Source organism: Callorhinus ursinus, unplaced genomic scaffold (assembly GCF_003265705.2).
Source record: "Callorhinus ursinus isolate GAN/ISIS: 27379988/994484 unplaced genomic scaffold, GSC_fseal_2.0 scaffold14, whole genome shotgun sequence".
In the NCBI taxonomy this organism is placed as follows: Eukaryota; Metazoa; Chordata; class Mammalia; order Carnivora; family Otariidae; genus Callorhinus; species Callorhinus ursinus.
The window spans coordinates 15069457-15089258 of NW_027397076.1; the positions used below are offsets into that span (position 1 = coordinate 15069457).

At 42.2% G+C, this 19802-nt stretch overlaps 1 protein-coding gene and 1 pseudogene across 1 annotated transcript in view; one reads left to right on the top strand and one right to left on the bottom strand.

The window, feature by feature from the left end:
* The window catches only part of CRADD (CASP2 and RIPK1 domain containing adaptor with death domain), a 171600-nt gene that overhangs the window by 43255 nt on the left and 108543 nt on the right, over positions 1-19802 (bottom strand). The gene's annotated exons all lie outside the window — the stretch shown is intronic.
* Positions 12857-14230, top strand: LOC112832054 (clusterin-associated protein 1 pseudogene; annotated as a pseudogene).

Here is a 19802-nt window from a genome sequence, read left to right on the forward strand (position 1 = left end):
TACTACACTATGCTGCATCCCCAGGCAACCATTCAGCCAAGGCAGGGTCTTTCAATGGTGCATGCGTATGTAGCCAGTTTCTATGGCAAGTATTAATGTCCCTGTCCTGAGTCTAAAGCCAAACATCAGGGAAATGTCTGATTACACAAGTCCTATAACTTGCATCCTCCACTGAACCCCCTCCTCCTTGGCCACCGCTCCAGGGAAGGGCGCACAAGGCCTGTGAACAGGGCAGAGGACAGGTGTGAGTAGCCACACCCAAGTACCACTTCAGCTGTAGATAACGAGCTTGCTATCATTAACCTTTGCATTATCACTCCATAAAAGCAATGCAAATACTAACCAAAAGCCCCAGCATCAGGTTTCTGAATTCAAAAGCATCTTTCAAAAATCTACAACACCATCAGCTGGCTATTCTAGGATGCAAGGCTGGGAGAAAATGTCATTGGCTGCCATTTGTAAGTTGTTTTGACAGAAAAAAAAAAAAACTTAAGACCTGTAAGCTAAGGGATTTAGTCACTTAAAAATGTTTCTGTATTTTTAGCTCAAGACCAGGAAGTTTTACATTGCATTCTTTTTTTTTTCTTTTAGAGAGAGAGAGAGCAAGAATCGCCAAGCAGGCTCCACACTCAGCATGGAGCCCCACACAGTGCTCCATCTCACGACCCTGAGATCATGACCTGAGCCAAAATCAAGAGTCAGACACCCAAACGACTGAACCAACTGAGCCACCCAGGTGCCCCTTACATTGCATCCTTGAGGTGTGATCTGAGATATTTCTAATTTTCAAGCAGGGCAGACATCCAGATATACCTGTACATCAGTGAATTGATGTAGGTGTTGGGGAGGAGTGACAGGCAGTGATGGTTGGGGGAAGCAGGGGCTATGGCCAGCCGATGTTCACTGTTAGGTTTGAGGTCTAGCCCTGTCACTTACCTAGTATGATCTTGAAGCAGAGCCCATTCCACCACATAGAAGGTGCGGGATAATATTTCCACATAATAATACACATATCAGCCATAGTGTATTCAGCAAAGAGCCTAGTGAAATGCCCTATTCTTAAAGCATCTCAGTTTCTTCTCTTTCTCTTTTTTCTTTTCAGCCATTCCAGATACGTTAGTCACACCAGCTTTCAAATGGGCACAGAATGTCCCACTTTAAGAGGAAGCATAATTTGGTATAGCCTGGAGAAACAGCTTAGAGGCTTAAGAAGAGTGAAGCTTGTTCTCATGGATAAGAAGATCTGGTGAATTTAGAGAGCGTGCTTTCCACAGCAATTTGGACGAGGCTAGAAGCACTGCCCTTGGCTGGCAATCATTTCTTTAAAAAGTTTATATAATTTTTCGGCTGTTGGTAGAGGTTATAGGAGAATATTTCTTTGGCTGGCACTTGTATAACTAGCTAGATTTCTGTCAGGGAAGATACAAGTTGAGGGGAAGGGATAAAACTGTTGATAGGAAAGCAGACTAAATTCATGAAAACCTTAGGCCCATTTCTTTATTTGCCAAGGGAGGGCAATGGACTTAGTTCATATTTCCATCTAGGTAGGAAAGGGAAAGATGAATGTGTAAAACAACTATGTCAAGATGCCCATTCATTCTTTATGCATTCAATAATCAAAAATCTTTACTGTAATCAGGAAGTAGTAAAGAGGAAAGGGGTCACAAGTTGTATAAACTGGATCTTAAGGTCGATAATATGCAACCACTTGGGCCCTGTGGGGTCATGGGTCTGGCATTCCAGATTCTTTGTCATTACAGAATGACAGGAGGAAGGGACTTTGTATTTATCCAGTCTGACCATTCACCTCTCCTTGTTAATATAAAGGAAAGTGGAAACCAATAGCTTTAAATGATTTTCCCAAGGTCACACAGCTCATTTATGGCCAAACACAGGGCTGCCCAAATACCTCCATCCCCAACCCAGTGTTTGTTCAAGTACATCCAGTTCCTCAAACTGAGGCAGAACCACTCCCTGGGGTACAACCAGTGTGCAAGAATAAGATAAACATGGTGTATTTTCTTGGAGGAGTGATTTTATTAAATGATAAACATTTTTATATTAAAACAAATACGAATATATTCTGGAATAGAAGTAAAAAAAAAAAACCATTTAAGATAAAAAGAAGATTTCACAGATTTTGTGCTTGAGATGAGCTACTACCATCTACCTTCCCAGATCCTCCTGGGAACAAGGTCAGTCTGAAGTAGTGGTTCTTCAAAGAAAACTTGGGAGAAGCATTATAGTCTGGATTCATGGTGTTCAGCTATTCAATAACATTGGTTCACTCACAGATGACCAGGGACTGGAAATGTATTAACCAAAGTCACAAAGAGCTGAACTGAAAGGATACAACGCAGAGCAGTCCAAAATACTGTCACTTGCCAACACCTTCTAGTCTCACTGGCCTCCTTGAGAAACTGCGTGGAACAGTGTTGGAAAAAAGGGAAGATGAATAATTTCAAGATATAACAAAATGAAACAAATCTACAGTGGCATATCATTTCCCCAAGGACCTGAATACTTACACTGGCCACTCAGGATACCCTCTCCCTTCCCTGTGTGACAAAACTTCTTGAATAATTTGTCTAAATCAGCTACAATAGTCCCACCTTAACCATGGTTTTGCTTTCCGTGGTTTCAGTTACTCATGGTCAGCTGGGGTCTGGAAACAGACGATCCTTCTCATACGCTGTCAGAAGGTCAACAGTAGCCTAACGCTAGGTCACAGTGCCTACGTCATTCATCTCGCCTCTTCCCTCCTGTAGGCATTTCATCCTCTCACATCATCTCAAGAAGAGCAACTGAATTTCAATAAGATATTTTGAAAGAGAGACCACATTCACATAACTTTTATTACAGTATATTGTTCTAACTGTTCTATTCGTTGTTCTTAATCTCTTACTGTGCCTAATTTATAAATTAAACTTTACCATATGTATAGGAGAAAACATAGTATATCCAGGGTTCAGGATTCGCTGTAGTCAACGAGAGTCAGTCTGATTTTCAGAGCACCCCCAGCCCTTTCTTTCCTTGGATCTGGATTTGCCTATTCCATTCCAGTTTTTACCAGGTCCAAGCTCTGTGCTTCTGCTTTCTGTGCTTGAATTTTTTAAATTCTTGACTTGGAAGAAAGTCCTGAGTCTTCAGACTAAAGAGTCCCATGAAGTACTGAGCCCTCTCTTCCCGAATGCCTCAACACTTAGGGGAGAAACAGGCTGCCCTGAGATCTTTAATTATCATGAACCCTAGCCCCTACCTCCTTCTTCCCAAGAGCAAGATCAGCAGAATCAAGATATCAAATTGCCAGTATTCCCAGTGTCGCAATACCTCCAACAGCATGTGAGATCTACTTCCCCAAAGTTTTTATTCTTAAGTACTCAACAAATGGTAGCTGCTATCATCATCATCATCATCACCATCATCATCATCCATGCCTATGGTTTCAAATATCACTCACTCATTTGCTAATGATCCTTAGATATACTTCCAGCCAAGATCTCTTACCTGAGTTTCAGACATGTATTTAACTAAGTATTCGACATTCCCACTGGGATGTCAAATAGGAATCTTAAATTTAACATGACCAAATCAGATTTATTTCTCTCTCTCTACTCTCTACCCCAAGTCCAGTTCTTAACACAAACTCCCCTGCCTAGCCTGCCTCATGTCAGTAAATGGTACTACCCCTTACCCATTTCTCAGACTAAGACTTCTTTGATTCCTCATTTCATTCAGTTTTTACATACTATATTTTCTTGTCATTTCTTTCTTTTCCTTCCTGATTTTCAATGAAATAATTTTTGTCACTTTTCCCCCTCTATTTCTTAAAGTATATATTCCATTTTTATTCTACTGATAAATTCTAAATACACATGTAAATTAGAACTTTTAATACATAGCTAGAGCAAATTTATTTAAGATTTCTTTATTTTAGAGAGAGCGGGTAGAGGGAGAGGGAGAAGAAGAGAGAGAATCTCAAACAGACTCCTGCTGAGAGTGGAGCCTGATGCAAGGCTTGATCTCACGACCCTGAGATCATAACCTGAATTGAAATCGAGTTGGACGCTTAACCGACTGAGCCACCCAGGCGCCTCATTAGAGTATATTTATATACTACCCTGAGCAAAACAGTACCTGTGGAATGCCCTCTTTCCCTCTATCTCCTTTGCCTCTCTTTATCCCATTTCTGCCACTTCCCCATTTCTAAAATCATATACTATTTAAGCCACAGATGAATTTTTTAAATGTACAAAATTCAGGAACACTTTTTTTTTTTTTTAAGATTTTATTTATTTGACAGAGACAGACACAGTGAGAGCAGGAACACAAGCAGGGGGAGTGGGAGAGGGAGAAGCAGGCTTCCTGCCCAGCAGGGAGCCCGATGCCGGGCTCGATCCCAGGACCCTGGGATCATGACCCGAGCTGAAGGCAGACGCTTAAGACTGAGCCACCCGGGCACCCCTCAGGAACACTTTTTAACGTACAAACCAAAGAATAAAAAACTTTCCTTCTGCCTCTATGCTTTCCCCCAATCTTCAATCCAAAACCTGCTCCACAACAGCCTTCGTATCTCCACTGATACGATTCCATCTTCCACTTACTCAGGCCAAAACCTTGGAATCATACTTGTGTCTTCTCTTTGTCCCATATCCTAGTCTAATCTGACGGGAGATCACACGCCTCTGCCTTCAATATACATCCAGAATCCAATCACTTCTACCATGTCCACTCCAACATACCTGCTCCAAACCATCTTTACCTCACACCTGGATTACTTAGTCTACTAAATTACTTAGTCTACTAAATCACTAAATTACTTAGTCTACTAAATCTTCACTCTTAATCCTGAACATCTGTTCTTCACACAGCAGCCACAGCAACCCTGCTGAAATCAAAATTGGCTCAAAACCCTGAAATGGATCCCCATTTTGCTCAGAGTGAAAACACAGACTCCCTACCCCCACCCCCACCCTAGAGACCTATAAGGCCTAGATGGCCTGGCCTCTGGTGACATCTCTCATCTCCTGTACTAATGCTAAGTCCCCCTTATTCACTCTCCTATAGCCACACTCTTGCTGTTTTTCACACATCAGCCATGATGTCAACCTAGGGCCTTTGCTCTAGCTCTCCTCTATACAGTCCCTGATACAGAGCTAATTCCTTCACTTCATTCAAGTCTGCATTCACAGGTAACTGGCTCAGTGATGCCTACCTCAACCACCTGAATTAAACTTACATCCTGTTCCCATGTTACCTGTTTTCCCTAGACTGTTCTATACTTTTTGTTTTTGTAGAATACTCACCACCTTCTAACATACCATATAATGTACTTATTTATAATACTTACTGTTTATTGTGTGTCTCCCTCCTACCCAGGGTAGAATAGAAGAATAAAAGATCTTTGCCTGTTTTCCAGTATAAACCAAGTACCTAAACATGTGTGGCATATAGTGGCACCCAATAAATATTTGCTGATTTTAGATGTACTAATTGATTTTTATGTGGATGACTTTAGGTCTCAACTCAAACACCACTTCCTCTGAGAAGCCATTTCTGAACAACCAAGCTAGAGTCACCATTCCAGTCATATCCCACAGGTGATTTTTGTCATGGCATTATCTCTATCTCACATGTTCTCATAGATTTATTTCTCTGTCTCTCCATACCCCTGCTCCCCATCTTCACAAAGCTACAAAACTTTATCTGCCTTTGTTACCAAAGTATCTCTGGTACCTAAGACAATGCTTAGCATGCAGCAGATACTCAATAAATGCCTCAGATCATAAAGTTACATCTAGCAGCCTGAACGAGCATAGGGGGCTGAGGTCATGAGTAATGTGGCTTGCTACTTTGGGAGAAGCTCCTCCACCTCTTCTGTCACTTTTTGTTGGAGGTAACTGCCCACACCCAGAATGAGCTTTAGCACACCCTCAAATGGACCTGACCCACAGCATTAAAACAGAGCTAAATGGAGCATCCCTATTCTTTCCCACAGTCTGCCTTATCTGCCCCTTCTGTATTACTCTTACTATACATGGACTACATCAGGTCCATGACGAATCCCAGCAGCCTCTATTCCAGTATTCTTCAAATGGACTTTGCAAAGGGATAGTTTTATGGAAACGAGTTCCTGTATCTTCAGCTTCCATATGTACTCTTTTCTAAAACTGCCTGACAGCTTTTCAGCAGTGACATTTTTTCTTACACTCTACAAAAGAAAGTCATACTATTCATATATCTCAAATCTCACTATGGTGAGCTGCCCTAGATGATTCCAAATATTGGTATGGGGAAACTTCAGGCTTTTCTGTTTCTCTCTCTTCTCTAAACAGGTCTGTAGAGGTGAGCTTGGCCAGTGTTGGGAAGTTCTGAATAAACAGTAAAGTAAAACAGCGGTGATGTGGATTATTTTAAAGTAACTGCAATGTTTAAAAAAAAAAAAAAATCTGGACCCACCAGATGTGTTGGGTACAGTCTACAAATGTTTTTTTCTTGATTCATTTCAGTTTTAATATGTTACTCAGTGAGGCCATTAAAGCCTATTTTATCAAATCATGTCATGAAATAATTTATTCCACACATGATCAATCTTCACCTTCTTTCAACTTATGAAATGTGTAATGTTTTCTACTTTCTATTTTAAAAAATGATGAAAACATTTAGATGTCAAGTTAAAAACTCAAGAAAGTACACTGTTAAAAAAAAAAAAAATCCTTGTAGGGGTTATCCAGCAAAGAAGTTAGAAGACCACTGACTTCTCTCAAGGCAATACTTCCGTTTTGTGAAGTTGAGTTGGAAATGAATTCTCTGGAACCAGCTGTACTACATCTATTAGAAACTCCTTCATGTTTCCGACACATAGACAGTATCCTTCTCTGACTTCCAGCATTCAGCTAAATATTTCTTATTTTACATATCATTTATGATAGGAGAGAGTGTCAGATGACTATCTTCAGGCAGCAACCACTATTTATAAAATGATCTGGCCTGCATGGTAAAACTGTCAGCAATCCAAAAGTCTGACCTTGATCTTTTATAAACATTACATGTCATACCCTGGGATAAAGCAACTACTCTGCTTTGCATTCACAGCATTTCTCAGCAAGAATGGGCAAGGGGTGGAGTGGGGGAGCAGAAGAGAAGCAGAAGCGGCTAATCCAACACTAACACTTTGTTAGTGTTCAAACCACCAGAGGACAAAGAACGACAGTGTGTCAGTCCACCTCTTTTGTTTTTTAAAAAGGCCAGCTACACCTGTCTGATGGTAACTGACATTTCTGGCAGCTGAAAGAAAACAGAGGTGTACCTGGAAAATTTCCCAAGGCAAGAAAATATGCTGAAATACCTAATCAGCTCACTACAAAGCACGCTGCCATTGCCAATGTCTAAGAAGACAGTAACTCACGCACACAGTGTTCTTTCCTTTATCAGACCAGAGAAACCACAGCATCCTTCAGGGGCTTACTGTACTTTGCCCAACCAAGCATTTCTGGGTAATTTCTGAAGGAACTGAGTATTTTGCAACGTTAATATTACCCATGTTCTCCTCTTTCCCTCTGGCAGTCATATCACCATGAAGGCACTTGCTACACACTGTTCTGTGGCCAAGAAGAAGCGAGCAAGTGGATATGGTTTCAATGTCCTAATTTCACGTAACAAATTAATGTGGATTTCTAGCAGTCTTGCTAATATTTTTTTTCAGGGAATTTGTGGGGGGTTTTCCTACATTAGTTAGCTGTTAGTTTTGTTTTACTTACACACACACACACACACACACACACACACAATACTGTGTTGTTCCTTTACGCTGAATGACTCAATGTATTGGGGAGGAGAAGATTGTGTTCCGCAAACAGGCTCTGAGAACTAGCTCAAAAAAAGGGGGGGGTAGTTGACTATAAAGTCATGTAAAATCTTTTTAATAAATATAAATTTATTAAAATAATTTATTAAAAATTTTAATAAAAATAAAATGATTTAGACTATATATACCTCTTCAAAATAATTTCCCATTTCTTGTTACTTCAGTTACATCACATATTTCTTAAGAAAAAAAAATGACTTAGAAAGATCTTTTGGGCCCCAATTGACTTCAGTATAAAGCTGATATCTGTATCACAGGATTCCATGTATGGTAAGAGAGACAAACCTCAAATTCCTATGCACCAAGAAGACATGATTTGATCTTTAGAATTGCTTTACAGCTCTGGCAAGGAAATTCCTGCAGCTTTAAGAATCTTTAGCACAGAAAGATAACTGGTACCCAACTCAGAGATGACTTCTTGAACTCATCACAGTCCTTAAAACAAAAGCAAATATTCTGAGAAATCTTAAAAGCAGTAGCTGTTATATTTGACTTACTCATCATCCTTAACTACCATGTATTAGTTCTCCCCACCTCTGTGTGGCTGCTATTATTAATCACCTTTTAGAGTTCTGGGAAGTTAAGGATCAAGGAGGTTAACACAGGGCGCCTGGGTGGCTCAGTCGGTTAAGCGTCTGCCTTCGGCTCAGGTCATGATCCCGGGGCCCTGGGATCGAGCCCCGCGTCGGGCTCCCTGCTCAGTGCAGAGCCTGATTCTCCCTCTCCCTCTGCCCCTCTCTCCCGCTCATGCTCTCTATCTCAAAAATAAATAAAATCTTTAAAAAAAAAAAAAGGAGGTTAAAGCAAGGTCAAAACTGAATCCATGGCCAAAAGAAGACAAGATCCAAACCTATGATTCTTTCGTTCAGCTTTTGGTTCCTAGTTGTGTGTTTCCTCCCTCTCCTCCCATTCCCGCTCCCCTCAGCCCAGCCATGAGGTTTTATTGTCCTCCTGTTTTGCTTGGTGTGACTTAGAAGGGTGACACTCTAATTGAGAGATGAAGCAGCTAGCCACATTTCAACAGTAGAGGAGGGGTGGTGATTTAGAAGGAAAGAAAATCTCAATGGTGTCGCTTGCCCAAGGGCCTGACCACAACATTCAGTGGCTTGTCCTGATGAAAGCACCAGAAGTCTAGCAGACCTCCAGGGCCACATTTCATTGTTCTCCTGCCACACGGGAACTACATCAGTTCCAGCCAGATCTCACAGTCTGGATGTGTCAGTGCTTGCCAGATATCCAGATGAAAACTAAAAAGTTCCCCTCAGCTATAGCTGGTCTACACCTGGCGATACAATTCCAACATCCAGATATTTGGACTCACACATCAGACTGACTAAATGTTTGCATTTTCCCTTGAATGTCTGGCATTATTTCACCAGCCTGAATATATTTCAGCTACTGAGGAATATCCTCATTGACATCACTCTTGTCCAAATGCATTCATTAAGCACCCAAGTTTCTAGAGATAAATACTAGGCATTAAGGACCTTTAAATGTATCTATTGTACAGAGATAGATAGATAGATAGATAGATAGATAGATAGATAGATAGAGATAAAAACTTAAGTGTTTTTTGGTATGAGTATTCTATTGCTGCCATAGCAAATGGCCACAAACTTCATGATTTAGAACAACATTTATTTATCTTATGGTTTATTATCTTAGTTATGTAGGTCAGAAGACCAACATAAGTCTCAGTGAGCTAAAAACCAAGGCATCAGCTAGGCTGTGTTCTTTGGAATCTCTGGGAGAAATTCCATTCCCTTGCTTCTTCCAGCTTCTAGAGGCTGCCCACATTCCTGGACTCATGGCCCCTTCCTCCAGCTTCAAAGACTGCAACCGTAGATCAAACCCTCCCAGCCACATCTTTCCAACCCACTCTTCTGTCTCCCTTTGCCGTCTTTTTCATGTGATTAGATGGGGTCCATCTAGATAATCCAGGATAATCCCTTCATCTCAAAACCAGTACCCTTAAATCGAAGTCCCTTTTGCCATATAAAGTACATAACTTTGCGCAGTTAAGATGTGTACATGGGGGGGGCATTATTATGCCAACCACAGATGAGCTTTTGTTTTGTTTATTTTCCATTTCAGCTGGAAGTAATTTGAGACTTCTGTTTCTCAGAATGCCAGGGGAGACAGATCTCCTCAGTTAAGACTTGTTAACAGCTTATTGGCGAGGCAAGGTTCTTACAGTTCTTTGGATGGTTTTAGATGCTTAGTGCCAAAAGATGGGTGCGGAATGGCTTTAAGAGAGCAACTGTATTTATTAAGTTGATTCAAATACAGTAGATATTTCTTTTCTTGCTCACAAACAGTACTGGGTGGGCAAACAGGATGGACAGGTAGCTTCCACACATTACAAATGGGACTGCCAAGCTTTCTGCACCTCTTGCTGTGCTACCTTTGAGAGCATACAGTATCACCTATGAAGTATTCTTGCCTGAAATATTTACCCTAAATCTAATCAAGTCTCTCAATCCAGCTACTTAGCTTACAAGAAATACAGGGGAAGGAAAAACATACTAACCACCACCACCAGAATAAAATCACCCAAATCTAGAATGTGTGAAATTGTACAAGTTAAATGATAGACGCACTTTAACAGTGTGTCCCCAAATAAATAAAACAAAGATTGTAAGTTTCATGAAAAAAGAACCATCTCCTGGTTACTGTGCTTTCTGCTGATGAATTGTCACAAGCTGGTATATGCAAGGACAGGATCATAAACACGGCAGAATCCTGCGGCACGGGCTTGTTATGATGCAGCTGCTTATGGGCCCGCTACACAGAGACTCTGCTTTGGCCTTTTCATGGTGTGTAATTCTGAGCCACGGATTAAACCACCTGAGTATTTTTCTCAGCAACCCAGAACAAAACAGTCATTATTTCATACCTTTATTTTGTTCCCCAGATCTCAAGTGAAAGACTCAATTGATTAAGTAACTGAAGAAACTGAAGATTTATCCTGTAAAATGTCTTTCAGTCAAAAATTTCCACTGCAAAAGAACACAGCAGCCTTGACCTGCTCATCACTGTTCAGTGCTGTGACCCCTCTCACTGAAGTGATCATGACCAGCTGGGGAGGTGGAGGAACAGCAGGGGACTTCCTGGATACAAAGGGTAAATGACATTTCAGGAAGCATTTGGTTGCACATATATTCACATGGCTGTGTGTGCTGGGCTATAACATGTATTTCAAGAAGGCTGATGCTATATAGGTGACTGATATTTGCTCCCATCAAAGTCACAGTGATCAACACAACTTGAGAAACTGAAATCAAGAGGCAGGGGGTCCATTAGAAATGATCCCAAGCAAGGCAATATTAATTTTTTGGTTAATGTTTAAATAAAAATACCTAGTTATCATAGGACTTTTAGATCCCCTGGGTCCTTAGACCCCAATCTGACGAAGAATAATGTAGTTCAAGTCCCTCATACTAAGCTAAGGGTACCGAACACAGGTAGAAATACATGCCCCCTCTCCCTGTCCCTCACCCTATTTGCTCAGAACACTGTGCCTGGAATTCCTTTCTCTTCTACAGGCTATAGGAGGGATGGGCCCATGCCTAGAGGGCCAGGTTACCAGACTCGGGGGGAGCTGGTGGCTGATGTGGACAGGTTTGCCCAGGACCACAGAGAGAAATTCCGCAGCATTCCTTGCCCTGCCTTCCTGGGACTCGCGTGTCCCAGCTATCTGAGAGTTCAGCAGGGTTGCATCTGTAGGGGATGGGCTTGCGGACGGAATCGGTCACATGTTCAGTGTAACTCTTTAGCAATATTACAGTAATAGTAAAATTACTATTACAGTAATAGTCATTACAATAATACAGCAATAGTACAGTAAATCTGTGACCCGGCAGATTTCACATGTCTGGGATCTGAACTCTCTGTCTTCCAACCTCAGAGAGAAAGAATAACTGTTAAAAGCCCAGACGGCGGAGTTTGGATTCCAACTGCCACCTACTAGCTGTGTGACTTTGAGCAAGTCACTTGACTTCTCTGTGTCTCAGTTTCTTTATTAGCACCACTGATCTTATTTCTCGTTCTGCCTCTTCACTTACCCTCCATACCTGGGAAAACACAAAAAAATAAAAACACATCAGGGGCACCTGGATGGCTCAGTCAGTAAAGCATCTGACTCTTGATTTTGGCTCCGGTCACGATCTCCAGATGGTGGGATCCAGCCCTGTATTGGGCTCTCTCTGCCCCTTCCCCATCCCACTCGTGTGTGTGCATGCGCACTCTCTCTCAATAAATAAGTAAATAAATAAAAACACTTCTGCTTCTAGTATACCTTTACTCATGTCCCCAACAACATTCATTCAGCAAATATTGGTGGGGAGCCACCAAACACAGACAAGACACAGTTTCCTGCCTTCAAGAAAGGTATTATCTCCTTGGGAACAAAGAAAAATACATTATGACCAGTTACAAATAATGTGCCAAGTGCAGAAACTGAGGAGTACACAAAGTGCTGTAGGACCAGGAGGAGAGAGCAAGAGAGTGAGCAGGGGGAGACTTGGGGAAGCTTGGAGAGGGCGGTGAGGGGGCGATGCTCCAACTGAGGCCTCAGAGATGTGGTAAGAGACTGTTTCTGGCCTTGAGCAAAACTTTACTGGTTCCCCTTAATCAATTACCCAACGCCTGGGAGATGCGACTGGACTGGAAAAACAAAAACAGCCGATTCCCAAGGTGCGGAAACTGTGCACTCCACTGTGAAGGCTGCTTGAAAACAGCAGCAGCCTCCTCCTGGATGTTTCCCCACACAGCTCCACCCTGGCCGCCTGTCTACACATTCTACACGTTCCACACACGTTTGGCTGCATGTGTGCTTTTGTCTTGGTTTTTAATGTCGTTCTGGGTACAGAGTCATACGTTATAGTATCCTCTGTGCAATGAAAATATGTTTAATAGAATTCCAGATATGTAGATGAGCGCTGAGGGGCGAGTGGCCCAGACGCCAGGCTGCAGGGGACCAAGAGCACGATGTCTTTCCACGACTTCCGCAATTTTACAGAGATGATGAGAGCCTTGGGATACCCTCGCCATATCTCTATGGAAAACTTCCGCACACCAAATTTTGGACTTCTGTCTGAAGTGCTGCTTTGGCTTGTGAAACGGTATGAACCTCAGACCGACATCCCTTCCGATGCTGAGACTGAACAAGACCGAGTTTTCTTCATTAAGGCAATTGCCCAGTTCCTGGCCACCAAGGCACATATAAAACTCAATATAAGAAGCTTTATCAGGCAGATGGGTATGCAGTGAAAGAGCTTTTGAAGATCACCTCTGTCCTTTATAACGCCATGAAGACCAAAGGGATGGAGGGCTGTAAGATAGGAGAGGAGAACATCAGCAAATTCAAGTTTGATCTTGGCTCAAAGATTGCAGATTTGAAAGCAGTCAGGCAGCTTGCTTCTGAAATCCCCTCCAAAGGAGCATCTCTGTATGACCTGCTGGGCAAGGAGGTAGAGTTGAGGGAACTGAGAACAGAAGCAACTGCCAGAACTCTGGAAATAAATGAGACTGAAAAAGTGATGAGAATTGCAATAGAAGATATTTTGGCGCAGGTGCAGAAGACTAAAGATCTGCTCAATAATGTGGCCTCTGATGAAGCTAATTTAGAAGCCAAAATCGAGAAGAGGAAATTAGAACCGGAACGAAATCGGAAGCGGCTCCAGACTCTGCAGAGTGTCAGGCCAGCCTTTATGGATGAACATGAGAAGATTGAGGAGGAGTTGCAAAAAGCAGTATGACATTTATCTAGAGAAATTTCGAAATCTGGCTTATCTGGAACAGCAGCTCGAGGACCATCATAGGATGGAGCAAGAGAGATTTGAGGAAGTTGAAAACACTCTGCGCCCGATGCAGAACAAGCTGAAGGAGGAAGAGAAGCACCTGCTCCGGAGTGGAAGTAATGATGACTCAGATATTGACAGGCAGGAAGATGACGAATCTGACAGTGAACTGTAGGAGAGGCGGCTGTCCAAGCCGCAGACGGCCATGGAGGTGCTCATGCAAGGAAGACCCAGCAAACGCATCGTGGGCACAATGAAGGCGGAGACTCTGACGACGACGAGGACTCTGAGGACAGTGAGACTGACCCGGAGGGTGATGAAGAAGACTATGATTTGGAAGATGAGAGTGTTGCTCTCTCGCCAGCTAAGCCCAGTCGAGGGGTCCGGAAGCCTGAGCCCCTGGATGAGAGCGACAATGACTTCTGACCCTCTTGCCCAAGGGACCAGACTGATTAAATCCCTCAGATCTATATAGGTAAACGGGAAGTTGGAAAGTTAGTAAGGAAACCTATTTTGTTCACTAAACTAGTTGGACCTGTTAATGAAGCAACACCTAGTTGTTCTTTAGCCTCCTCTGTGTTATTCCACAGAGCTTCAATAAGAACTGAAGCAAGCCCCCCACCGCCCCGCGCAAAAAATTCCAGATATGTAAACACACCAAGCACACATAAAATACAATTTTAGCAGCCGAGCAACCCGTGGCAGTGGTGTGAAAATTCTTCTGACAGAATTATTCCAGGTACCCTCCAGATGGAACTCATGTGTAAGCTAGGGCTCTCACTGTCCTTCAAGTTGTACGGAAAATTGGCTCAACCCTCCACCAACTCTATCGCCTCTGGAAACCAAAAGCCCTTCTCAACATTTTGGTGAGATTATGTTCTCAGGGCCTCCCTTTCTTCCTGGGCTCCCAGTTGCATGAATGTGATGTCCACGCTGCCCTACACTGACTGAGATGTGAATGTCTGCATCTCCAGGTTCACCTACTGAAATCCACTCCATGCTGCACATGTACCAGCACAGCCAACATCACACAGAAGTCGGGGGACCACATGGAACAGTGCCATCAGGCTCCTCCCCCCAATCTTGTGCACCTAGCTGGTACCCTGTCCCTCCTCCACCCTCCCTTCTCTTTTGTTCTAGCACATAGACCTCTTACTCTGAACAATCAGTAAATGACCTAACTTCATGCAGAGTAGTTCTGCCACCATCCAGGCCTTTGGGGCCTCATATTCTTCCTCAAGCATTTGTCAAGGTGTTTTCCCCAAGATTATTTCCTTCATAAAGCAAATTCTGATGCCAGCTATTCAGATAATAGCATTTCCATTTTCCCCAGCACCTAACATTTATATGTAAGAAGAGGGCTGATCCCAGCAGAAGCAGCAAGAGTACCAAGCAGATCCAGCAGTGGCCAGGGCAAATGGCAGAGGTGGTACCAGGGCATGTCACGTGACCTCGGGCCTAAGCTGCTTGTGAGCATGTGAGACATGCCAAAGGGGAAAGAGACTTGCAAAGGACCAGAGCTCTATTAGAGCAGAAGGAGTAAGAACCAGCAAAATGAAAATTTTCACACCACTGCCACGGGTTGCTCGGCTGCTAAAATCAAAGAGACCCATTAACCCTAAGACCTCGGGAAGCAGGGGCTGCAAGTAAAAAAACTCCTTAGAAAAATTATACCCTTGACAAGAAAAGGTCAAGCCCCAGAAATCCTTTCACTGATCTACAAGTAAATACTTAATACTTAGAAAGTATAATAAGTATTATTCAGATGACTTATATGGTAGTTCATAAAGAATGATCTTGGCAAAAAGAACAGACTTCTATCTACATGCAAAAGAGTATGAGTAACAAAACTATTAGCTATGGCAGACAAGAAAATCCCTATAGCCTAGTTTTCTCTCAACTTTTCCTTAAGATATAATTCTCTGAGATGAAGGGGGCTAAATCGGAGAGGGAGATGAACCATGAGAGACGATGGACTCTGAAAAACAAACTGAGGGTTCTAGAGGGGAGGGGTGTGGGGGGATGGGTTAGCCTGGTGATGGGTATTAAGGAGGGCACGTTCTGCATGGAGCACTGGGTGTTATGCACAAACAATGAATCATGGAACACTACATCACAAACTAATGATGTAATGTATGGTGATTAATATAACAATAAAAAATTTAAAGAAAAAAGATATAATTCTCTGAGAAAGAACCCAAAAGTCCTTGAAAACAAGCTTACCCAAGCTTTTTATCAAGTAGAGACACACATAGCTATTATTACACCCATTAGATAAATAAAATTTGGTGATTCCAACTTACCCCCTTCTAGAAGATTCTCAAAGTACTAACCTACTCCGAGACATGACAAAGGATTTCACTTTTGACGCCCTGGCCTATCCCAGTCTAACAGTCAAGTTGATAACAATGCATTTGCCCTAGCTATTTTCTGGAAGGCTGTTCAATTATCACATTAAAATTAAGATTTAAGCATAATTTTTAGTTACATAAACACAACTGGGAAAGGGCCTTTCTAGCAGTTGATTCACTAAACTAGAAATTTATGAGTTGTTTGCTACATGAAAAGAAAAATAGAGGGAATGGAAAGGAAGGAGAAAATTGACCAAGTAAAGACACGCAAAGAAAGATAAGAAGAAACAAGAGTGTCTTAGATCAAGAGCGAACGGAGCCGGTGGGTCTCAGTTGCTCTTTGCTCAGACCAGAAAGGGTTCCAGCTCTGCAGATGAAGGGTGTGAAGTTCAAATACTACTGGAAAAGAGGACATGCAGGTAACTATGAAATATTACTGTCTTTCTGAGAAATTGGGAAATTGGACCCCTGTGGATGGGGCCCCTGACAGAATCTGACTACTGGAAATGACAAAGAACCCAAAGTACAATATGTCTTTAACCTGTTTAAAAATGTTGAACAGGCTTTTACATAGTACACAGGCACAGAGTTCAAATGAGCAGGAGACAGAGGATGGGCAAAGAAGTATGGGGTAAGACTGTACAGATTAGTCCTTGGGAGCAAAGTTCTTTGATCCTGCATCAGAAACAAAAGTCATCCGTGTGTTCCTTCACTCAGTATTAGCCTCCTCTTTGTTCCAGGTACTGTTCTAACTACTGGGGAGACAGCACACAACACAGACAAGGAATCTGCTCTTCTGGAGTTTACAGACTATGGGCAAAAAAAAAATAAACAAATGCACAAGCACATGCATGCTTTTCTATAAATTCAAAGAAAACAGGCTGTGGGCAGGAGTATAACCCAGGATTATGTGGGCACTTTGGCTAGGGGAGTTAGGGAAAAGCTCTCTCAGCTCTTAGTGAGCTGACCTGAAGTAATGAGAGGACACCAGCCTTATAAAGTGATTTGTGTACCAGCAAGAGAGAAGAGAACTGCGAAGACCTTGAGGTTCGACACCCACTTGGTATATCTGAAGAACAAAATGGGGACCAGTGTGACTGCATTAGTGAGCCATGGGAAAGGGGTAGGAGATAAGGGACAGATCCAGCAGGAGCTACATCATGAAGGACTATGTATTTTCTTCTAAGTGCAATGGGAAGCCAATGGAGGATTTTAAGTAGGGGAGTGACATTTATGTTTTAAAAGACTGCTCTGGCTGCATTTGGCAGACTGCAGGGGTGAGTACGGAAGCAGAAAGACAGGTCAGTCAGGGCAACATGGGAGTCCAGTGGGAGATGTCAGAGCTTTGGACTAGAGTGGTGTCAGAAAAGATGAGAGAACTAGATGGATGTGGATAACTGGGGAGGTCTTTCAGTAGAGGATACTGATAGACTGGCTGTGGGAGATGAGGGGAAAAGAGCAACCGAGCCTGATGCTTAGGTTTGGGGCGCAAGCGGTGGGGTGTATATAACACAGTTACTTACTGAGAGGCGGATAACGAGGAGGGGCTGGCCTGATGGAGGAAGCAGGAGTGAGATGAAGAGTTCTGATTTGGGTGCGTTAACTTCGAGCTGCCTCTCAGACATTCAAGTCTGGAAGTCAGGGTTAAAAATGTCAGTTAGCAAACAGAAGACATATAAAGCAATAGGACCCACAGAGATTACCCAGAAAAAGAGTATAGAAAAGTCCAGGGATCAGGCGTTAGAGGCTTTCTAATAGCCAGAGGTCAGGAGGAGAAGGAACATCAGTGAGGTGTGTAAAAAAACAAGAAAATACGCATTGACATCAGCCAAGAAAAGAACATATTCCATTAAAAAAAGTGACCGATTATATCAAATGTTGTTAAAAGTAACATGAGAAAAAAGAATTGACTGTCATAAACCATTGCATACGGCAAGACGGGGGTGAGCAGTGCCCTTGACAGAGGCACTATCAGTGGACTGGTGGGGAGGAAAGCCTAACGACGTGGGCTGAGCAGAGCGGAGGATGAAGAAGAAGAGAACTGGGGACACAGAGAGCTCTTCCGAGAAGCTCTGTAACGAAGGAGAGCAGCAGGATGAAGCAGGGAGGCTAGGGGTCAAGGAAGGATTTTTGTTGTTGCTGTGGTGGTTAACTTCATTTTCAAAGATACAAAAAGAAGAGGAAATAGCATAATGAATCCCTGGGGTCAAACAATTCTCAACTCCTCACCCCGCATCTTCCACCTATGCCCCACTCATTCCCAACTCCCCACCAACAGGGTTATTTTGAAGCAAATCCCAGACATTATTTCAAGGAAGGGTTGCTTTTATTTTAATGAGAAATAACTGTTTGTTATGAAAAAGAAAAACAGAAAACCCCATTAAACAATGCTTTCATGGAGAAAATTCCAGCTCACCCACTTTAACAGACTGACTTCAATAAAAGGGATGAACTTTATTTTTTCTTTAAAGCAGTAATTCTCAGTGTGACCCACAGCCAACTGTGGGGCCATGAGGGGCTTACCGGTGAGCAGCAAACTGATGACGAAATCTAAACTCTCCCATCTGTTCTCATGGCGGAAAAGGAAGTCTAAGATCTTTTGTTTGCTTTTTCTGGTTTTGGTTTTGGTTTTGTGCATGAATAAGTAGTATAACGTATTAAGTATTTAGGATTACCAAAATTAGTACATTCCTAGAGTTTGCAGATGACTCTCATTCAAAATTATGCTAAGAAGTCTGACAGCCACACAATGCCTAGTACTGTTGCAGAACATATACGTATGATTGGAATGTCTATAAATTGAAGGAATTTCACCCTAATCACCCACGCATGTCTTAAGTTGTTTATGGGTTGCAATTCTTCCGTTCTTGTTTTTTTTTTTTTTTTGACTGTAAATTACTTAGCTTCATCAGCAACAATTCAGTGTATCGCGGGTTGTTTGGGTAAACCCTCAGGATATAGTGATGCATATTTGTATCGTTGATATTAACTTGCCACTTGTTCTTTCATCGGTTATCTGTGGTACTGGGTACAAAGATTTGAGACACAAAACTTAAAACCTAGAAAATTCTATATACTGTTAACTTCTGTGGATTGAGGGGGACTTTATAATTTTATTTCAGTTGTAGAAAACCTCAATCCTGTTGAGACAGTATAGCAGTTAAGATCACAAACTGGATCTCCAGACTCTAGGTTCAAATCAAGGCTTTGCTACTAAGTAGCTGTGTGACCTGGAAGTTCAGTCCCATAACTTTTCTGTTCCTTAATTTCATCGTCTGTAAAATGGGGATAATAGTAGTACAACACGTATAGTACTCAAACTGTGCAACTCGTAATAACAGTGACAACCTGTATCTTTAAATGAGTGAACATCCATAACTGGAACTGTACCTGGCACAAACCAAGGTCTGTATTTTAACACAGAAAATATTACTACTATACCTGCTACAATAATTGCTACCAGTATTACAGTTTATGACACCAGGGTTCTATGAGAGGACACTGAAAATCAGTAAACCATAACTTGCAATCTATACAAACGATAAATATAATAGCATAAATGGTGGCAAGATTTATTACCAAACCCATTGTACCCACAATATAACCAAATTATTCACTAAGAGTCCTCATCTGAATTCCAGATCTTGCAACTCTTTGGTGCAGAACACAGAGAAAAGATATGGGTCCTTTCAAAAAATCTGGGCCAGCCTTAGAGCACATTATAAAACAGGTGGAGGAAGACCTGCAGGCCTCCCCTACTTCCTAACTACATGCTCTCCAAGC